General features: G+C 29.6%; 1 protein-coding gene across 2 annotated transcripts in view; it reads right to left on the bottom strand.

Moving 5' to 3' along the window:
- LOC124006597 (relaxin receptor 2-like) overlaps positions 1-12,784 on the bottom strand; it is a 199,244-nt gene that overhangs the window by 57,414 nt on the left and 129,046 nt on the right. The gene's annotated exons all lie outside the window — the stretch shown is intronic.

The raw sequence follows: 12,784 nt of genomic DNA, 5'->3' as shown, positions 1-12,784 counted from the left end.
TATAGAATGTGATACAGGACATATAGTATAGAATGTGATAACAGGACATATAGTATAGAATGTGATAACAGGACATATAGTATAGAATGTGTTATACAGGACATGTAGTATAGAATGTGATGAACAGGACATATAGCACAGAATGTGATAAACATATAGTATAGAATGTGATACAGGACATATAGTATAGAATGTGATGAACAGGACATATAGTATAGAATGAGATGAACAGGACATATAGTATAGAATGTGATAACAGGACATATAGTATAGAATGTGATAAACATATAGTATAGAATGTGATACAGGACATATAGTATAGAATGTGATGAACATATAGTATAGAATGTGATAACAGGACATATAGTATAGAATGTGATGAACAGGACATATAGTATAGAATGAGATGAACAGGACATATAGTATATAATGTGATAACAGGACATATAGTATAGAATGTGATGAACAGGACATATAGTATAGAATGTGATAAACAGGACATATAGTATATAATGTGATAACAGGACATATAGTATAGAATGTGATTAACAGGACATATAGTATATAATGTGATAACAGGACATATAGTATAGAATGTGTTATACAGGACATGTAGTATAGAATGTGTTATACAGGACATGTAGTATAGAATGTGTTATACAGGACATGTAGTATAGAATGTGTTATACAGGACATGTAGTATAGAATGTGTTATACAGGACATGCAGTATAGAATGTGTTATACAGGACATATAGTATAGAATGTGTTATACAGGACATGTAGTATAGAATGTGTTATACAGGACATATAGTATAGAATGTGATAAACAGGACATATAGTATATAATGTGATAACAGGACATATAGTATAGAATGTGATAACAGGACATATAGTACAGAATGTGATGAACAGGACATGTAGTATAGAATGTGTTATACAGGACATGTAGTATAGAATGTGTTATACAGGACATGCAGTATAGAATGTGTTATACAGGACATATAGTATAGAATGTGATGAACAGGACATATAGTATAGAATGTGATAAACATATAGTATAGAATGTGATGAACAGGACATATAGTATAGAATGTGATGAACATATAGTATAGAATGTGATGAACATATAGTATAGAATGTGATGAACATATAGTATAGAATGTGATGAAGGACATATAGTATAGAATGTGATAACAGGACATATAGTATAGAATGTGTTATACAGGACATATAGTATAGAATGTGATATACAGGACATATAGTATAGAATGTGATGAACATATAGTATAGAATGTGATAACAGGACATATAGTATAGAATGTGATATACAGGACATATAGTATAGAATGTGATTATACAGGACATATAGTATAGAATGTGATGTACAGGACATATAGTATAGAATGTGATGAACATATAGTATAGAATGTGATGAACATATAGTATAGAATGTGATGAACATATAGTATAGAATGTGATGAACATATAGTATAGAATGTGTTATACAGGACATATAGTATAGAATGTGACAACAGGAACATATAGTATAGAATGTGATGAACAGGACATATAGTATAGAATGTGATGAACAGGACATATAGTATAGAATGTGATGAACAGGACATATAGTATAGAATGTGATGAACATATAGTATAGAATGTGATAACAGAACATATAGTATAGAATGTGATAACAGAACATATAGTATAGAATGTGATGAACATATAGTATAGAATGTGATGAGGACATATAGTATAGAATGTGATAACAGGACATATAGTATAGAATGTGATGAACAGGACATATAGTATAGAATGTGATGAACAGGACATATAGTATAGAATGTGATGAACAGGACATATAGTATAGAATGTGATGAACATATAGTATAGAATGTGATGAACATATAGTATAGAATGTGATAACAGAACATATAGTATAGAATGTGATGAACATATAGTATAGAATGTGATGAACATATAGTATAGAATGTGATAACAGGACATATAGTATAGAATGTGATGAACAGGACATATAGTATAGAATGTGATGAACATATAGTATAGAATGTGATACAGGACATATAGTATAGAATGTGATGAACAGGACATATAGTATAGAATGTGATAAACAGGACATATAGTATAGAATGTGATGAACATATAGTATAGAATGTGATAACAGGACATATAGTATAGAATGTGATGAACAGGACATATAGTATAGAATGTGATGAACAGGACATATAGTATAGAATGTGATAAACAGGACATATAGTATAGAATGTGATGAACATATAGTATAGAATGTGTTATACAGGACATATAGTATAGAATGTGATGAACAGGACATATAGCATAGAATGTGATGAACAGGACATATAGTATAGAATGTGATGAACATATAGTATAGAATGTGATATACAGGACATATAGTATAGAATGTGATATACAGGACATATAGTATAGAATGTGATGAACAGGACATATAGTATAGAATGTGATGAACAGGACATATAGTATAGAATGTGATATACAGGACATATAGTATAGAATGTGATGAACATATAGTATAGAATGTGATGAACAGGACATATAGTATAGAATGTGATGAACATATAGTATAGAATGTGATGAACAGGACATATAGTATAAAATGTGATATACAGGACATATAGTATAGAATGTTATGAACATATAGTATAGAATGTGTTGAACATATAGTATAGAATGTGATAAACAGGACATATAGTATAGAATGTGATGAACAGGACATATAGTATAAAATGTGATAACAGGACATATAGTATAGAATGTTATGAACATATAGTATAGAATGTGTTGAACATATAGTATAGAATGTGATAAACAGGACATATAGTATAGAATGTGATGAACAGGACATGTAGTATAAAATGTGATATACAGGACATATAGTATAGAATGTGATGAACATATAGTATAGAATGTGATGAACAGGACATATAGTATAGAATGTGATGAACAGGACATATAGTATAGAATGTGATGAACCGGACATATAGTATAGAATGTGATATACAGGACATATAGTATAGAATGTGATGAACCGGACATATAGTATAGAATGTGATGAACCGGACATATAGTATAGAATGTGATATACAGGACATATAGTATAGAATGTGTTATACAGGACATATAGTATAGAATGTGATGAACAGGACATATAGTATAGAATGTGATGATGAACAGACATATAGTATAGAATGTGATGAACATATAGTATAGAATGTGATGAACATATAGTATAGAATGTGATAACAGAACATATAGTAAATAATGTGATGAACATATAGTATAGAATGTGATGAACCGGACATATAGTATAGAATGTGATAACAGGACATATAGTATAGAATGTGATGAACCGGACATATAGTATATAATGTGATAACAGGACATGTAGTATAGAATGTGATGAACCGGACATATAGTATAGAATGTGATGAACAGGACATATAGTATAGAATGTGATGAACATATAGTATAGAATGTGATATACAGGACATATAGTATAGAATGTGATATACAGGACATATAGCATAGAATGTGATGAACAGGACATATAGTATAGAATGTGATGAACCGGACATATAGTATAGAATGTGATGAACATATAGTATAGAATGTGATGAACATATAGTATAGAATGTGATATACAGGACATATAGTATAGAATGTGATAACAGGACATGTAGTATAGAATGTGATGAACATATAGTATATAATGTGATATACAGGACATATAGTATATAATGTGATGAACAGGACATATAGTATAGAATGTGATGAACCGGACATATAGTATAGAATGTGATAACAGGACATATAGTATAGAATGTGATGAACCGGACATATAGTATAGAATGTGATAACAGGACATATAGTATAGAATGTGATGAACATATAGTATAGAATGTGATGAACCGGACATATAGTATAGAATGTGATGAACATATAGTATAGAATGTGATGAACCGGACATATAGTATAGAATGTGATGAACATATAGTATAGAATGTGATAACAGGACATATAGTATAGAATGTGATGAACATATAGTATAGAATGTGATGTACAGGACATGTAGTATAGAATGTGATGAACATATAGTATAGAATGTGATGAACAGGACATATAGTATAGAATGTGATGAACAGGACATATAGTATAGAATGTGATGAACAGGACATATAGTATAGAATGTGATAACAGGACATATAGTATAGAATGTGATGAACCGGACATATAGTATAGAATGTGATAACAGGACATATAGTATAGAATGTGATGAACATATAGTATAGAATGTGATGAACCGGACATATAGTATAGAATGTGATGAACATATAGTATAGAATGTGATGAACCGGACATATAGTATAGAATGTGATGAACATATAGTATAGAATGTGATAACAGGACATATAGTATAGAATGTGATGAACATATAGTATAGAATGTGATGTACAGGACATGTAGTATAGAATGTGATGAACATATAGTATAGAATGTGATGTACAGGACATATAGTATAGAATGTGATGAACATATAGTATAGAATGTGATGAACAGGACATATAGTATATAATGTGATATACAGGACATATAGTATAGAATGTGATAAACAGGACATATAGTATAGAATGTGATAAACATATAGTATAGAATGTGATATACAGGACATATAGTATAGAATGTGATGAACATATAGTATAGAATGTGATACAGGACATATAGTATAGAATGTGATACAGGACATATAGTATAGAATGTGATGAACATATAGTATAGAATGTGATACAGGACATATAGTATAGAATGTGATACAGGACATATAGTATAGAATGTGATGAACATATAGTATAGAATGTGATAACAGGACATATAGTATAGAATGTGATGAACATATAGTATAGAATGTGTTATACAGGACATATAGTATAGAATGTGATACAGAACATATAGTATAGAATGTGATGAACAGGACATATAGTATAGAATGTGATAACAGAACATATAGTATAGAATGTGATACAGGACATATAGACATATAGTATAGAATGTGATACAGGACATATAGTATAGAATGTGATACAGGACATATAGTATAGAATGTGATAACAGGACATATAGTATAGAATGTGATGAACATATAGTATAGAATGTGATACAGGACATATAGTATAGAATGTGATACAGGACATATAGTATAGAATGTGATACAGGACATATAGAATAGAATGTGATAACAGGACATATAGTATAGAATGTGATGAACATATAGTATAGAATGTGATGTACAGGACATATAGTATAGAATGTGATGAACATATAGTATAGAATGTGATGAACAGGACATATAGTATATAATGTGATATACAGGACATATAGTATATAATGTGATGAACAGGACATATAGTATAGAATGTGATGAACCGGACATATAGTATAGAATGTGATAACAGGACATATAGTATAGAATGTGATGAACCGGACATATAGTATAGAATGTGATAACAGGACATATAGTATAGAATGTGATGAACATATAGTATAGAATGTGATGAACCGGACATATAGTATAGAATGTGATGAACATATAGTATAGAATGTGATGAACCGGACATATAGTATAGAATGTGATGAACATATAGTATAGAATGTGATAACAGGACATATAGTATAGAATGTGATGAACATATAGTGAGAATGTGATAGAATGTGATGTACAGGACATGTAGTATAGAATGTGATGAACATATAGTATAGAATGTGATGTACAGGACATATAGTATAGAATGTGATGAACATATAGTATAGAATGTGATGAACAGGACATATAGTATATAATGTGATATACAGGACATATAGTATAGAATGTGATAAACAGGACATATAGTATAGAATGTGATAAACATATAGTATAGAATGTGATATGTGACAGGACATATAGTATAGAATGTGATGAACATATAGTATAGAATGTGATGTATAGGAATGTGATGAACATATAGTATAGAATGTGATACAGGACATATAGTATAGAATGTGATACAGGACATATAGTATAGAATGTGATAACATATAGTATAGAATGTGATGAACATATAGTATAGAATGTGATAACAGGACATATAGTATAGAATGTGATGAACATATAGTATAGAATGTGTTATACAGGACATATAGTATAGAATGTGATACAGAACATATAGTATAGAATGTGATGAACAGGACATATAGTATAGAATGTGATAACAGAACATATAGTATAGAATGTGATGAACATATAGTATAGAATGTGATGAACAGGACATATAGTATAGAATGTGATACAGGACATATAGTATAGAATGTGATACAGGACATATAGTATAGAATGTGATGAACATATAGTATAGAATGTGATACAGGACATATAGTATAGAATGTGATACAGGACATATAGTATAGAATGTGATGAACATATAGTATAGAATGTGATAACAGGACATATAGTATAGAATGTGATGAACATATAGTATAGAATGTGTTATACAGGACATATAGTATAGAATGTGATACAGAACATATAGTATAGAATGTGATGAACAGGACATATAGTATAGAATGTGATAACAGAACATATAGTATAGAATGTGACGAACATATAGTATAGAATGTGATACAGGACATATAGTATAGAATGTGATACAGGACATATAGTATAGAATGTGATAACAGGACATATAGTATAGAATGTGATGAACATATAGTATAGAATGTGATACAGGACATATAGTATAGAATGTGATACAGGACATATAGTATAGAATGTGATACAGGACATATAGAATAGAATGTGATAACAGGACATATAGTATAGAATGTGATGAACATATAGTATAGAATGTGATGTACAGGACATATAGTATAGAATGTGATGAACATATAGTATAGAATGTGATAACAGGACATATAGTATATAATGTGATATACAGGACATATAGTATAGAATGTGATAAACAGGACATATAGTATAGAATGTGATAAACATATAGTATAGAATGTGATAACAGGACATATAGTATAGAATGTGATATACAGGACATATAGTATAGAATGTGATGAACATATAGTATAGAATGTGATAACAGGACATATAGTATAGAATGTGATACAGGACATATAGAATAGAATGTGATAACAGGACATATAGTATAGAATGTGATGAACATATAGTATAGAATGTGATAACAGGACATATAGTAAATAATGTGATGAACATATAGTATAGAATGTGATGAACCGGACATATAGTATAGAATGTGATAACAGGACATATAGTATAGAATGTGATGAACCGGACATATAGTATAGAATGTGATAACAGGACATATAGTATAGAATGTGATGAACCGGACATATAGTATAGAATGTGATAACAGGACATATAGTATAGAATGTGATGAACCGACATATAGTATAGAATGTGATAACAGGACATATAGTATAGAATGTGATGAACATATAGTATAGAATGTGATGAACCGGACATATAGTATAGAATGTGATAACAGGACATATAGTATAGAATGTGATGAACATATAGTATAGAATGTGATGAACAGGACATATAGTATAGAATGTGATAACAGGACATATAGTATAGAATGTGATGAACATATGGTATAGAATGTGATGTACAGGACATGTAGTATAGAATGTGATGAACATATAGTATAGAATGTGATGTACAGGACATATAGTATAGAATGTGATGAACATATAGTATAGAATGTGATGTACAGGACATATAGTATAGAATGTGATGAACAGGACATATAGTATATAATGTGATATACAGCACATATAGTATAGAATGTGATAAACATATAGTATAGAATGTGATATACAGGACATATAGTATAGAATGTGATGAACATATAGTATAGAATGTGATAACAGGACATATAGTATAGAATGTGATGAACATATAGTATAGAATGTGATACAGGACATATAGTATAGAATGTGATAAACATATAGTATAGAATGTGATATACAGGACATATAGTATAGAATGTGATAAACATATAGTATAGAATGTGATATACAGGACATATAGTATAGAATGTGATGAACATATAGTATAGAATGTGATAAACAGGACATATAGTATAGAATGTGATAAACATATAGTATAGAATGTGATAACAGGACATATAGTATAGAATGTGATAAACATATAGTATAGAATGTGATATACAGGACATATAGTATAGAATGTGATGAACATATAGTATAGAATGTGATAACAGGACATATAGTATAGAATGTGATGAACATATAGTATAGAATGTGATACAGGACATATAGTATAGAATGTGATAAACATATAGTATAGAATGTGATATACAGGACATATAGTATAGAATGTGATAAACATATAGTATAGAATGTGATATACAGGACATATAGTATAGAATGTGATGAACATATAGTATAGAATTTGATAAACAGGACATATAGTATAGAATGTGATAAACATATAGTATAGAATGTGATAACAGGACATATAGTATAGAATGTGATGAACATATAGTATAGAATGTGATACAGGACATATAGTATAGAATGTGATACAGGACATATAGTATAGAATGTGATGAACATATAGTATAGAATGTGATGTACAGGACATATAGTATAGAATGTGATACAGGACATATAGTATAGAATGTGATGAACAGGACATATAGTATAGAATGTGATACAGGACATATAGTATAGAATGTGATAACAGAACATAGGGTATAGAATGTGATGAACATATAGTATAGAATGTGTTATACAGGACATATAGTATAGAATGTGATATACAGGACATATAGCATAGAATGTGATGAACAGGACATATAGTATAGAATGTGATGTACAGGGCATATAGTATAGAATGTGTTATACAGGACATATAGTATAGAATGTGATGAACATATAGTAAATAATGTGATGAACATATAGTATAGAATGTGATGAACAGGACATATAGTATAGAATGTGATAACAGGACATATAGTATAGAATGTGATGAACAGGACATATAGTATAGAATGTGATGAATAGGACATATAGTATAGAATGTGATGAACATATAGTATAGAATGTGATGAACAGGACATATAGTATAGAATGTGATAACAGGACATATAGTATAGAATGTGATGAACAGGACATATAGTATAGAATGTGATGAATAGGACATATAGTATAGAATGTGATGAACATATAGTATAGAATGTGATGAACAGGACATATAGTATAGAATGTGATGAACAGGACATATAGTATAGAATGTGATACAGGACATATAGTATAGAATGTGATGAACATATAGTATAGAATGTGATGTACAGGACATATAGTATAGAATGTGATGAACATATAGTATAGAATGTGATGTACAGGACATATAGTATAGAATGTGATGAACATATAGTATAGAATGTGATGAACAGGACATATAGTATAGAATGTGATGAACAGGACATATAGTATAGAATGTGATGAACAGGACATATAGTATAGAATGTGATACAGGACATATAGTATAGAATGTGATGAACATATAGTATAGAATGTGATGTACAGGACATATAGTATAGAATGTGATGAACAGGACATATAGTATAGAATGTGATAACAGGACATATAGTATAGTATGTGATGAACATATAGTATAGAATGTGATAACAGGACATATAGTATATAATGTGATACAGGACATATAGTATAGAATGTGATAACAGGACATATAGTATAGTATGTGATGAACATATAGTATAGAATGTGATAACAGGACATATAGTATAGAATGTGATAACAGGACATATAGTATAGTATGTGATGAACATATAGTATAGAATGTGATGAACAGGACATATAGTATAGAATGTGATAACAGGACATATAGTATAGTATGTGATGAACATATAGTATAGAATGTGATAACAGGACATATAGTATAGAATGTGATGAACATATAGTATAGAATGTGATACAGGACATATAGTATAGAATGTGATACAGGACATATAGTATAGAATGTGATACAGGACATATAGTATAGAATGTGATGAACATATAGTATAGAATGTGATGAACAGGACATATAGTATAGAATGTGATATACAGGACATATAGCATAGAATGTGATAACAGGACATATAGTATAGAATGTGATGAACAGGACATATAGTATAGAATGTGATGAATAGGACATATAGTATAGAATGTGATGAACATATAGTATAGAATGTGATGAACAGGACATATAGTATAGAATGTGATGAACAGGACATATAGTATAGAATGTGATACAGGACATATAGTATAGAATGTGATGAACATATAGTATAGAATGTGATGTACAGGACATATAGTATAGAATGTGATGAACATATAGTATAGAATGTGATGTACAGGACATATAGTATAGAATGTGATGAACAGGACATATAGTATAGAATGTGATACAGGACATATAGTATAGAATGTGATGAACATATAGTATAGAATGTGATGAACAGGACATATAGTATAGAATGTGATGAACAGGACATATAGTATAGAATGTGATACAGGACATATAGTATAGAATGTGATGAACATATAGTATAGAATGTGATGTACAGGACATATAGTATAGAATGTGATGAACATATAGTATAGAATGTGATGTACAGGACATATAGTATAGAATGTGATACAGGACATATAGTATAGAATGTGATGAACAGGACATATAGTATAGAATGTGATGAACAGGACATATAGTATAGAATGTGATGAACCGGACATATAGTATAGAATGTGATGAATAGGACATATAGTATAGAATGTGATGAACAGGACATATAGTATAGAATGTGATGAACAGGACATATAGTATAGAATGTGATGAACAGGACATATAGTATAGAATGTGATGAACAGGACATATAGTATAGAATGTGATACAGGACATATAGTATAGAATGTGATGAACATATAGTATAGAATGTGATGTACAGGACATATAGTATAGAATGTGATGAACAGGACATATAGTATAGAATGTGATAACAGGACATATAGTATAGTATGTGATGAACATATAGTATAGAATGTGATAACAGGACATATAGTATAGAATGTGATGAACATATAGTATAGAATGTGATACAGGACATATAGTATAGAATGTGATACAGGACATATAGTATAGAATGTGATGAACATATAGTATAGAATGTGATGAACAGGACATATAGTATAGAATGTGATGAACAGGACATATAGTATAGAATGTGATAACAGGACATATAGTATAGAATGTGATGAACAGGACATATAGTATAGAATGTGATAACAGGACATATAGTATAGAATGTGATGAACATATAGTATAGAATGTGATGAACAGGACATATAGTATAGTATGTGATGAACATATAGTATAGAATGTGATAACAGGACATATAGTATAGTATGTGATGAACATATAGTATAGAATGTGATAACAGGACATATAGTATAGAATGTGATGAACATATAGTATAGAATGTGATACAGGACATATAGTATAGAATGTGATACAGGACATATAGTATAGAATGTGATACAGGACATATAGTATAGAATGTGATACAGGACATATAGTATAGAATGTGATACAGGACATATAGTATAGAATGTGATACAGGACATATAGTATAGAATGTGATACAGGACATATAGTATAGAATGTGATACAGGACATATAGTATAGAATGTGATACAGGACATATAGTATAGAATGTGATATACAGGACATATAGCATAGAATGTGATGAACAGGACATATAGTATAGAATGTGTTATACCGGACATATAGTATAGAATGTGATGAACATATAGTATAGAATGTGATACAGGACATATAGTATAGAATGTGATGAACATATAGTATAGAATGTGATGAACAGGACATATAGTATAGAATGTGATGAACAGGACATATAGTATAGAATGTGATACAGGACATATAGTATAGAATGTGATGAAATGTGATGTACAGGACATATAGTATAGAATGTGATGAACAGGACATATAGTATAGAATGTGATGAACATATAGTATAGAATGTGATGTACAGGACATATAGTATAGAATGTGATGAACAGGACATATAGTATAGAATGTGATACAGGACATATAGTATAGAATGTGATGAACATATAGTATAGAATGTGATGTCAGGACATATAGTATAGAATGTGATGAACAGGACATATAGTATAGAATGTGATACAGGACATATAGTATAGAATGTGATGAACATATAGTATAGAATGTGATGTACAGGACATATAGTATAGAATGTGATGAACATATAGTATAGAATGTGATGTACAGGACATATAGTATAGAATGTGATACAGGACATATAGTATAGAATGTGATGAACAGGACATATAGTATAGAATGTGATGAACAGGACATATAGTATAGAATGTGATGAACAGGACATATAGTATAGAATGTGATACAGGACATATAGTATAGAATGTGATGAACAGGACATATAGTATAGAATGTGATGAACAGGACATATAGTATAGAATGTGATGAACAGGACATATAGTATAGAATGTGATAACAGGACATATAGTATAGTATGTGATGAACATATAGTATAGAATGTGATAACAGGACATATAGTATAGAATGTGATGAAC

This window comes from Oncorhynchus gorbuscha, linkage group LG20, assembly GCF_021184085.1.
Source record: "Oncorhynchus gorbuscha isolate QuinsamMale2020 ecotype Even-year linkage group LG20, OgorEven_v1.0, whole genome shotgun sequence".
NCBI classification, from domain to species: domain Eukaryota; kingdom Metazoa; phylum Chordata; class Actinopteri; order Salmoniformes; family Salmonidae; genus Oncorhynchus; species Oncorhynchus gorbuscha.
The sequence above is the reverse complement of the archived record's forward strand: the minus strand, read 5'-3'. Positions and strand labels throughout refer to the sequence as shown.